This window comes from Acomys minous, assembly GCF_964271855.1.
Source record: "Acomys minous genome assembly, chromosome: 8".
Taxonomy (NCBI): Eukaryota; Metazoa; Chordata; class Mammalia; order Rodentia; family Muridae; genus Acomys; species Acomys minous.
This window is the reverse complement of record NC_140489.1, coordinates 4,577,721-4,590,673: the sequence shown is the minus strand read 5'-3', so window position 1 is coordinate 4,590,673 and position 12,953 is coordinate 4,577,721. Positions and strand designations below refer to the sequence as shown.

General features: G+C 38.1%; 1 gene segment (V, D, J or C); it reads right to left on the bottom strand.

Annotated features, from left to right (window-relative positions):
* Nucleotides 1-12,953, bottom strand: part of LOC311603433 (Ig heavy chain V region 1-72-like) — a 162,774-nt gene that overhangs the window by 149,017 nt on the left and 804 nt on the right.

Genomic DNA, 12,953 nt, shown 5'->3' with positions numbered 1-12,953 from the left:
CTTGAAGCAACCAATAAAGAAAATGCCAAATCTGAAAAACTCCTGACACAAAACATCCAAGAAATTAAGGACACCATGAAAAGAAGAAATCTGAGGATAATAGGCATTGAAGAAAGAGAAGATATCATCAGACTCCAAGGCCCAGAAACTATTCTCAACAAAATCATAGAAGAAAATTTCCCCAATCTAAAGAAAGAGATGCCTATAAACATACAAGAGGCATACAGAACACCAAATAGAATTGACCAGAAAAGAAAACTGCCCGTCACATAATCATCAAAACACAAAACATACAGAACAAAGAAAAAATATTAAAAGCTGCAAGGGAAAAGGGCCAAATAACATTTAATGGCAAACCTATCAGAATTACACCCGACTTCTCAGCTGAGACCATCAAAGCCAGAAGGGCCTGGACAGAGATCCTGCAAACCCTAAGAGACCACAGATGCCAGGCCAGACTACTTTACCCAGCAAAACTATCAATAACCATTGATGGAGAAAACAAAATATACCATGACAAAACCAAATTCAAACAGTACCTATCCACAAATCCAGCTTTACAGAAGGTACTAGAAGGAAAACTCCATCCCAAAGGGTCAAGCTACAACCAAAACTACTCAGGAAATAGATAACTATACCATGGCAAAAACACAACTACACAAAGGCTCGACTGGAACCAACATCAAAATTAAGACTCTTAACAGTAACTGGTCATTAATATCTCTCAACATCAATGGTCTCAATTCTCCAATAAAAAGACACAGACTAACTGAATGGGTGCATAAACAGGATCCAACATTCTTCTGCATTCAAGAAACACATCTCACCCATAATGATAGGCATTACCTCAGGATAAAAGGTTGGAAAAAATTATTCCAAGCAAATGGTCACAAGAAGCAAGCAGGCATAGCAATTTTAATATCGAACAAAATAGACTTTCAACCAAGATTAATCAAAGGGATGAGGATGGACACTTCATACTCATCAAAGGTAAAGTCAATCAAGATGACATCACAATCCTGAACATCTATGCCCCCAATACAAGGGCACCCACATTTGTAAAAGATCTGCTAAAAAGACTTAGACCACACATGGATCCCCACACAATAATAGTGGGAGACTTCAACACCCCACTCTCTCTGAAGGACAAGTCATTGAAACAGAAACTAAGCTGAGAAATAACATCATTAACCAATGCCATGGGTCAAATGGATCTAACAGATATCTATAGAACCTTTCACCCAAACAAGAAAGAATATACCTTCTTCTCTTCACCCCATGGAACCTTCTGCAAAATTGATCACATCGTAGTTCACAAAGAAAGCCTCAACAGATACAAGAGGATTGAAATAATACCTTGTATCCTATCAGATCATCATGGGCTTAGGCTACAATTCAACAACAACAGAAATGACAAAAAGCCTACATGTATGTGGAAACTAAACAACTCTCTGCTAAATGAGTCCTGGGTCAGGGAAGAAATAAAGAAAGAAATTAAGGAGTTCTGAAATTCAATGAAAATGAAGGAACAACATACCCAAATTTGTGGGATACATTGAAAGCAGTGGTAAGGGGAAAATTCATAGCACTAAGTGCCTTTAAAAAGAAAATGGAAGCATTGCACATAAACACCTTAATGACACAACTGGAAGCCCTGGGAAAAAAAGAAACAGAAACACTCAAAAGGAATAGACGTCTGGAAATAATCAAACTCAGGGGTGAAATTAACAAATTAGACACTAAGAAAACAGTCCAAAGAATCAATAAAACCAAGAGCTAGTTCTTTGAGAAAGTCAACAACATAGACAGACCATTAGCCAAACTAACTAAAAGGCAGAGAGACAGTATTGAAATCAACAAAATCACAAATGAAAAGGGAGACATAACAACAAACACTGAAGAAATACAAAGAATCATAAGATCTTACTTTGAAGGCATATATGCCACAAAATTTGAAAATCTAAGGGAAATGGACGATCTTCTTGATCAATTTCACTTGCCAAAGTTGAGTAAAGAACAGATAAACAAGCTAAATAGTCCCATTTCCATTACAGAAATTGAAGTAATCATTAATAGTCTCCCAACCAAAAAAAGCCCAGGGCCAGATGGTTTCAGTGCAGAATTCTACCAGACCTTCAAGGGCGAGCTAATACCGATACTCTTCAAGCTACTCCAAAAGATAAAAAGGGATGGAACATTACCAAATTTATTCGATGAGGCCATAGTCTCATTGATACCTAAACCTCACAAAGACACAACAAAGAAAGAGAATTTCAGACCAATTTCTCTAATGAACATCGATGCAAAAATACTAAATAAAATACTTGCAAAACGAATACAAGAGAACATCAAAGATATCATTCATCATGATCAAGTAGGCTTCATTCCAGGCATGCAGGGATGGTTTAATATACGGAAATCCATCAATGTAATCCACCACATAAATAAACTGAAAATAAAAAACCACACGATCATCTATTTAGATGCAGAGAAAGCATTTGATAAAATCCAACACCCATTCATGTTTAAAGTTTTAGAGAGATCGTGAATACAAGGCACTTTCCTCAACATAATAAAGGCTATATATAGGAAGCCAATAGCCAAAATCAAAGTAAATGGTGAGATACTCAAGGAAATTCCTCTAAAATCAGGAACAAGGCAAGGCTGCCCACTCTCTCCATATCTCTTCAATATAGTACTCGAAGTTCTAACCAGAGCAATAAGACAAGAAAAGGAGATCAAGGGTATTCAAATGGGAAAGGAGGAAGTCAAATTATCCCTATTTGCAGATGATATGATAGTCTACATAAGTGACCCTCAAAATGCCACCAGAGAACTCCTACAGCTGATAAACACCTTCAGCAAATTGGCTGGATACAAAATTAACTCAAAAAAGTCTGTAGCCTTCCTATACACAAATGACAAGCTTGCAGAGGAAGAAATTAGGAAAACTACACCCTTCACATTAGCCACAAGCAATATAAAGTGCTTAGGAGTTACTCTAACTAAGCAAGTGAAGGACTTGTTTGAAAAAAATTTCAAAACTCTAAAGAAAGAAATTGAAGATGACATGAGAAGATGGAAGGATCTTCCTTGCTCATGGATCGGGAGAATTAACATAATAAAAATGGCCATCCTACCAAAAGCAATCTACAAATTCAATGCAATCCCTTTCAAAATACCTACACAATTTTTTAAAGATATTGAAAGTTCTATTCTGAACTTCATATGGAAAAACAAAAAACCCAGAATAGCTAAAACAATCTTGTACAATAAAAGGTGCTCTGGAGAAGTCTCCATACCTGATCTCAAACTGTACTATAAAGCAATAGTAATTAAAACAGCATGGTACTGGCACAGCAACAGGCTGGTTGATCAGTGGAAACGAATAGAAGACCCAGAAATGAATCCACACACATATGGTCATTTGATTTTCGACAAAGAAGCCAAATACATTCGATGGAAAAGGGATAGCATCTTCAACAAATGGTGCTGGTCTAACTGGATGTCTATGTGTTAAAAAATGCAACTGGACCCATATTTGTCACCTTGTACAAAACTCAAATCCAAGTGGATTAAAGACCTCAACATAAAACCAGAGACACTAAGTCACTTAGAAGAAAAAGTGGGGAAGAGCCTGGAACATATTGGCACAGGAGACAATTTCCTGAACAGAACACCAACAACCCAGGCATTAATGTCAACAATTAATAAATGGGACCTCAAGAGGCTGAGAAGCTTCTGTAAGGCAGGAGACACTGTCAAGAGAACAAAGCGACAGACTACAGACTGGGAAAAGATCTTCACCAACCCTACATCTGACAAAGGTCTAATATCCAAAATATATAAAGAACTCAAGAAATTAAACACCACCAAACCAAATAACCCAATTGAGAAATGGGGCTTGGAACTAAACAGAGAATTCTCAACAGAGGAATATCAAATGGCTGAGAAACACTTAAAGAAATGCTCAACCTCCTTAAGCATCAGAGAAATGCAAATCAAAACAACTCTGAGATTCCATCTTACACCCATCAGAATGGCTAAGATCAATAACACAACTGACACCACATGCTGGAGAGGATGTTGGGAGAGAGGAACACTCCTTCATTGCTGGTGGGAATGCAAACTAGTACAACCACTTTGGAAATCTATCTGGTGCTATCTCAGAAAAATGAAAATAGGGCTTCCTCAAGACCCAGCTATTCCACTCCTTGGAATATACCCAGAAGATGCTCTAGCACACAGCAAGAAAATTTGCTCAACCATGTTCATAGCAGCCTTATTCATAATAGCCAGAAAATGGAAACAGCCTAAGTGTCCCTCAATAGAAGAATGGATAAAGAAACTGTGGTACATATACACTATGGAATACTATTCAGCTATTAAAAACAAGGAATTCCCGAAATTTGTGGATAAATGGATTGAGCTAGAAATGATCATAATGAGTGAGTTAAGCCAGAAGCAGAAAGACTCAAATGGTATATACTCACTTATATCTGCACATTAGCCCAAGGGGCATGTCCCAAGAAAGCCTTTACTTACCAGAAAACTGAGACAGAGGTAAGGACATTCTAGTTGGACTCTAGATGAGAGAATCATGGGAGAATGGCAAAGTAGAAGGATCCAGAGGGTCCTAGAAGCCTACAAGTGGAACATTATGATAGGCAGATTTGGGCACAGGGGTCCCGCTCAAACTAAGGTACCAGCCAAGGACAATACAGGCGGTAAACCTTAAACCCCTACCCAGATCTAGACAATGGACAGAACACTCTCCATAGTAGAGTGGAGAGTGGGATATTACTTTCTGACATACTCTGTTGCCTCACCTTTGACCATGTCCACTGGAGGGGGAGACCTGGTGGCACTCAGAGGAAGGACAGCAGGTTACCCAGAAGAGACTTGATACCTTATGAACATATACAGGGGGAGGTAATCCCCCTCAGGAACAGTCATAGGGGTGGGGAATAAGGGGAAAATGGGAGGGAGGGAAGAATGGGATGATACAAGGGATGGGATAACCATTGAGATGTAACAAGAATAAATTAATAAAGGAGAAAAAGATTTTTAAAAAATGAATAAATCTAGGCTGTGTTCGAGATGTACCCTCCCAATCATATACTCAAGTGACTCCTCATCTTATTACAGAGACACTTCCACATCCATGTTTATTGCTGCTCCATTCAAAGTTTGGTAAATGGAATCCATCTAGATTTGTAACAAAAGACAAATAGATAATCACAGTGTGGGATGTATGTACAATGGAATACTACTCAGTTGTAAAGCATGAATTGTGAATCTTTAATTATGTGGATAAACCTGGAAAAATATGATGAATGAGATCACCAGATCCTTAAAGACAAATGCTTCATGTGTTTATTCATATACTGTTTCATAATTTGAATATTTTTGTGTGTTTAATTTGTAGAAGGCAAGAGTCTAGAATTATGCCCTTATGGTCTAAGGAACTGAGCGGGAGGATATAGAAAATGAACATAATATGTTAAAGCAGAGAGGTGTCATATTGGACACACAAAGCTTCACACATGAAGTGGTGTGGGGAAATGAAAACCATAGACACTGGTGTAGAATAAACCAAAGTGAACACTTATAAGAAAAGTATGTGAAATCTAGGTTCTTGAAATAGGAATAGAAATAAAACTCGACATACAATGTATGTGACATGAGAAATAAAAGTGAGTATAACTGAAGTAAAGAAAATTAGGTTATGGAGTACAGTTTTATTTTTATAACAAACTTTCTGGAAATAATGAACAATTCATAGTTGTTCATTTTAAATTTGTAATTTTACTTATCTTAATGGGATAATTTTTACTTTCAGGTTGTGGACTGGCTTTCTTGATCTGTGGTTACAGTATTTTTTTTATCAAAATTATTAAACCTATTGAAAATGTATGCAAAACTGGCGATATGCAGATAAGACTTGTAAATTACTTTTTAGTATTTTCTCAGTGGTTTTGTTCATGCTCTATGTTTATGAAAGATATATTTTTGTATAAAGCTAAGTATAAAGCGCATGGTGAGTTTTCCATTTTATTTTAACTTGGTAGTCTTTGAACAGAGGCACCTGCATAGGAGGGCAGTGCTGCTCCCAGAGACACAAGTTATTAATAGACCATCTCAGTGCAGCCCCAGGATAACTCCATCTTTGTTAATGGACAGAGAGACCCCACAGGTGATGAAAATGGCATTAGATATTTCAATTTCCCTTGGTTCTCACAATGACTTCATGGTTAGGCATTATATCTAAGAAAGAATTTAAATAATGAGCAGATTATAAAAGCCAGAAAAGATAGATGACTCCAATGAAACAGAGTCTTGCAGATACAGGAGGACGGATGCACATATGAACTCACAGACTGCGGCTACAGGAATGGAACCTGAACCAAGTTAACCCTGATAAGATCCTCATGTTGAGAGAAGGCATGGACATAGGCTTTCAACCTCAACCAAGAAGTTTCTAAAACTGACACTCCCTTACAAAGGAAAAAATTGTTTGCTTAGTAGAATATAATTCTGTATACCATACCTAAGGGTAGATTCATGCCCAGACAGAAATGACCAACACAAAGTGACCTCAGTGGCATTACTGTATATATCATGTCTCAAAGCACTGTTCATTTCTTTTTGTCTTACTTGACTTTTGCATAGCTTTGTGTTTTTACCTGGCCTGTGTGTGTGTGTGTGTGTGTGTGTGTGTGTGTGTGTGTGTGTGTGTGTGTGTGTTGCTATTTTTGTTTGTTTTAAGCCTCTTTTGATCATTTCTTGGCTATGTGTTTGCGTCTACAGAAAGAATGAAAGGGAGTGTGGTTTGGTGACTGTGTGCATAGGAAGGTCATGGGAATATTTTGTGGAGGGATTCAGAGCTCAGAATACATTGTATGGATTTTTTCAGTTGTACAAAATAAAAACTGAATAAAATAAACAAGAAAATGTAAACCTGTGAAGTGTGCACTTTTCACTGTGTTTGTATATGGAAACTTCACAGCAGGTGTGGGTCAGCTACTACATATTGAGGAAGGAAACCACAGAAGATACAAGTCCTTTCCACATCAACATCATCTCTATCTGGGGATTATGGACTCCATTGTGCCCCCTGATGGTCATGAGGTAGGTTTGTCATGGTTTATACTCATTTCCCTGTCTTTCTTGAGCAGTAACATAGGAGCAACTTAAGTGCTCACAGGGCTCAGCTGCAGGAAGAAATGGATCTTGCTTACATTAAAATGATGACTGATGTTTCAGAGGTCAATTTTAAATTTTTTCTATATTATCAATGGCTGATCACTGGTGTCAGTTGGATCCTTCTCTAGCCATTCCAACTTGTAATAAGGTGATTACAGGAGAGAACAAAGTCTTGGAGACCTTCAGTATGCTATACCTGAGGCAGAGCACCTGAGGTCTGAAGGACCAAAATCAATCTTAGGCTCAGAATGCAGGACTCCCATGTATGCAGCTGTGAACCCCTGGGACACTCAGACACAGGAATCAACAGAAAGAGGAAGAACTCTGTGGTACCCGCAGATCAGTTAGCAACTTCGAAAAATTCACATTGAGATGGATGTAGAATTAAAGTACATTTGGAGTGTTTCTTAATATGATTCCTATGTTGCATTTTCATGCATTTATAGAAAATCGAGAGGGAGAACAGCTGTTTGACAAAAGCCTCAAGGGTGGAAAAATATGTCATTTAAAAAATTTCAAAGTCCAGAGCCCTCTTATACCTAGACAGTGCATGTATTAGGAAAGTTTTCCAGGAGCTGAACATTTTAATTGATGCAGCATTGACCTGGATTATACTCCCATTAATAAGAGAAATCAATAGTATTATGTAATCTGTTAAGTGCATGTGTATATAAGTGTCCAAAGTGCATCTGCACATATTAAAATAAGAATACATGCTACAGGTAATCAAGTTACACAGGTGCATTTTGCTCTAACTTCCTAACCAGGGATCAGTGCACCTAATATTTCAGTAAAGAAATGCTTGACTAGTCAGCTGCATGGCTTCTCTTCTATCCCATGCCAGAAATGATGTGATGTGGTTGACTATAGATGAGAAATTAAGACTCTCCAGGCAACACACTCTTCTCACAGAAGGAGAGTTATCATGACTGTCCAGGGGCCATATGGGCTTTTTGTCATTTCAGCATCCATGTTGTGCTGGGAAATGTCAATAATCCCACACTACACACTCCAGTATGGCAAGATGCTGATGCCTCTCATGGATGGCAATGCACAAGAGTCATTGGCTGGTTAAGTGGTGTGAATTTACATAGATGTCCTCCTCTTACACTGTAATCTATTCATAAAGTTATGGGCTCTGTGAGCTTCCAGATAGAGGATATGTGCTTATTATCCTAAATCAAAGTAATGTGGGGATCAGAATATATGCACAACAGTTGGAATGTCTGGGACTGTGCCGGAGTTTTCCTCCAATACATGCACACTCTGATTTCCAGCATTTCTTATTCACCCTTTACTTTGTGCATTATTTTGTCCCTCTCATCTGGGAAGGCACTGTTTACATCGGTCATAAACACCCAGGGATTCCTTTTGGAACTAGGCAATATTTGCTGTTTCTGAACCACGGTCAGTATTCCTGAGCACCTCTGCATGGAGTACTGTATGTGAAAACTGGCTCATGTCTCCTCACTCTGATTCTCTCACAGACTGATACGCCAAGGTGTCCTCAGTGTTCTGATACCTGAGATGAAGGAAAACCTAGTTTACATGTTTCCTGTGGTCTCTGGAGTTTCCACTGTAACTTACCTCAGAAGGAAGTTCCATACAAATGCTACAACCCCTTCCTCTGGAACTAATTCATAAATGAGCAACAGTAACAACTGAAGAGTCTTCAGCAAAGCATCAAGTATGTCTGTAACAACCTTGTGCCTAGTGATTGTGGGAGAAGGTCCTATGTGGCTGTGATCAGTGCTCTATAACAGGCTTGTTGTAAGCATAAGGTTATTGTGCAGTTTACATTCTGCTTCCTGTCTAAGTGTTTTGTAAACTCTTCTTCCCAATTGCACTCCTTTTATGTAACTAAAGCAGCCTACAGACAATTGATGAGCAAGGGAGAGAATATGGCTGGACTTCCTGCCATCCAGGGAAGGAGAAGTTAGGGAATTCATCCTCAGGGAGAGGCCCAAGGATGATCCAGAGTTAGGAGCTGAAACAGAAGAAATCCACAGAACAAATCTACAAAGTACAAATATAGCTGGGATATTTGCTGGGAGTGATACATAATAGCACGGAGAGTTAAGAAAAGAGTTTAAATATTCGGATTGTATTGTGAAGCCTTGTATTATGAAAGAATCTCAGTTATTGTTGTGATAGCCAGGTTGAGAAATAAGAAACAAACACTGTTTTATAAAATAGGTTCAACAATTGGTGTCCAACAAAGGCAGAATTTACATTAATCTAGCAAGAACTTATGTAGAAAATAAGACTACAGAGGAGGTGTGTAGTTCTTTTCAAGAGCAGGGGAACTGCCGTTTTTAAAGCAGAAGCTCACAGCACCATGATTAGACAGACCCCTGCACAGCAGCAAGGTCTCCAGCTAGATGAAGAAAAACAAAAATTGAGACATGCAAACCCCAGAGACGCAGTTCCTTTCCGTGGAGAGAAAAAAGTGGCTTTTTAACACAAGCAAACTTTTCTATTCAAGACATTCTTACCCAAGGCATGAAAACACCTTTGCAAAGGGTGTCTTTGTAGCCTAACTCCTGAAGGCCAGAAGAGCAAATACTTCTGGACCCAATAACTTCCCAAAGTATGGGAGGCATCAGGATCCAGTGGAGGAGGCAGAAAAATGCCAGTACCTGGAAGAAGTAGCCAAAGACACCTGAAGCCTGAAAAATCTGAATTGGTAGGGTCTAAAGGAAAGCTGAATCTAGGAAGAACTTTAGAGGTTTTTTTAAAGATTATTTTCTGTGTTGAAAATGGAAGACACAGTGATATAGTCCTTCTGGATTCCATTTGTTTGTCTATCTTAGCATATTGTAATATCTGGATTGCAAGACACCCCCCAAGAACCATGAGGAATCGAATCTGATGTAAACTGCACAGGGTCACTTTATTTAACAAGCTCAGAGCTCAGACCTTCAGTCCTCTATCAAATGGGAAGATGGCAGCCCCAGCTGGTCTGGTCCAAGGCTTTTAAAAGGGAAAACCACAATTAGGTATTTCCAATCGTTGGTATTACATGATTGGTTAAATGGTACATAGGAATGTTGACCTTTAAGCTGATTGGAAGGTGCCTCTAGGCTACACCGCAAGGGGGACTTTTTATCTAAACTGTGCATCATAACCCAATTGACCTACATTCTGATTGGTTGACAGCTACATCTTGTGTAAGCTTGTTGTTTTTCTCTGAGACAGAAAAGGAGACTGTTTTTGCCTAAAAGCAGGCATGAAAATAAAAAATATGATTTTGTCCTTGAATCTCAAATATCAATTATTTAACATATATTTTAGGAAACACTATGATTTATATCTCTCAAAGGCTTGCTATTAGAAGGGAGTAGACTATTTGCTTATTCTGAATAGGAGGTAATGACTAACCTATGATTTGAAAAACATTTTTCAGCACTAAATGTCTGATTCAGGGATGTACTCGTGGCCTATTTACACATCCAGAACCCTTTGTGGAGAGCTCCTTTTCAAGCAGTGTGAAGTATCTGCTTACTGAAAATAACTTCTCCAGCAGGTATCAGACAAGTCACTGAATCAAGGTGTTACAGACACTTAACAGATTCCTTTGCAGTGCACTACAGAATTGCATTCAAGTCAGAACCAGACACCAAGATTCCCCTGCATTCTGGTCAATTCTTGGTTTCCACAAGTAGGAGACTGCAGTGTTCTTAAGATTTTAAATTCAACGAGTATTTGCAAAATATAGAGCAAAGAATTGGCCTAGGAGATTCATGCCTGCACTTTCCCATAAGATTTCATCCATATGAAGCCCATTACATTCAGATTTTCACAGAAAGTGAGTATCTGCTGTAGGAATATGCAATATTAATATTCTGATCTAAAAATTCTTCATACTGAATTATTTTCCTTGAGATTATGAAGTACCATAGGTCTCCCTGCTGCTTGTTATTCACCCACTACCCAAAACTAAGTATTTTATAGAAAAAGGGAGACCACAGTGTATGCAATGGACTGTGACAGTTGATGCTGCATCAGTGTTCTGTAAATACTTGAGAATATAGGACATGTTACTGAGACTGGGAGAGAAGGAAATATGGGCCAAAGATGTGAACATAGAATGAGGTGATAAATGAGTTGTATGAAATTTTTTAATAATACTTTAGACCAAATTACAGGAAATACACTTCTGTGGCATGCTTTCTAATATAAGTATATCTTACAATCTAAGGGACTAGATCTTCTGCTGCAACACAAAGCGAGAATTAACAAGACACCTTCAGGTTACATCAGAATTGACATGATTAGTTGAGTTTGTTTGACCAAAGGTTGGTGAATTGGGGTTTCCAGGCCTTATTCATATTATTATTCCCTGCTATTCCAGAAAAAGTTCTTTGCACTCATGATCCAGAGATATTTTTATCATTGAGTAATTTATTCATTTTGTCATGAATTACTGGGAGCAGTCACATGCTGGATTGGCAAAAGCAAGCACATGAGCTTCCTGGAGGCAGCCCACTGCTTCTTGCAAATTCATGCAGGACCATTTATGGATGCTATACTGCCTTTCCATGCTTGTGCCTTATATCTGGCACATATAGGCAACACACTCACTACATATAGAATAGAAATTCTCCTCCATAGGTGCTATTCTCTCTGTTGGTCAGATTTCCTACAGATGATTTTATAATTCCTGATGCTTTCTAATTTATTTAAATAACTTTAAGCCCCCCTGTAATATACTGAAAACTGTTAGGAGCACTATAAACATCCATGTGACTTACAGCAAGATGGAAAACAACATTGCATTAAATGAATAATCAAGTAAATACATTATTTCTAGGTATAGTCCAAGGATACAGCCCAGGTGTGCACCATGATAAGAAAGAAAATATAAATATAGTAAAAGCAAAAAAACATGTTTATGTGTACAAGACAAGAGAGACATCTGAGTCATGGAAAAACCTTGACATAAAAAATACTATTTCTTTGAACACATAACATACATTTGAAATTAGAAAAAGAAAAAACTTCAGTTTTAATTCATAATGAACATAAAGTAAAACTACTGATTTAAAGTTGTAGTAAACAAAGTACATAGTTAGATATTAGGATCAATAGTCCTACTGAAACTCCCTTTTCATGTAAGACATTTATTTTTTTTTTGGATGATGTAATTTTTCCATACATAGAGAACCTTTTTATTGGATAATAAAAGAATCCAGGGTAAAGATAAATAGCTGTTGAAACCATCTGTTTCATCCAAAGAAGTATCTGTCTGTTTGTATGTCTGATTGTCTGTATATATTGCCTGCATGCATATATGAATATGTGTGTGTGTGTCTGTGTGTGTGTGTATGTTCATGTATATGTGGACGAATGGTGTCTTTGCGAGCTCCATTGTTTTGTCTGTTAATTGTATGTGTCTATGTGTGTGTGATGGTCATAAAAATCTGGCTTGCTTTGTCTGCCAAGGTGTAAATAGCAAAAACACCAGCCTGGATCTTTAAGGGTTGAAGTGTAAATATCAAGGAACTAGCCTGGAAGATGAATAGTTAAACTACATAGAAAAACACCAGCCACCAGATGAGCATTCACCAACACTGTGACCTGCCTCAGTTTACCCTGAGTGCTGGAGCTGATCACTAACATCCTGGCTAGAGCGACCTGCCTGTAAAAGTTAAGTCTCCTCAGGACAAAGGACCTTACCTGGGCTGTTGAAGAATTCCTAGCAGAAAGCCAGTCCATCAATGGGATCCACTTTGGTTTACACTGTG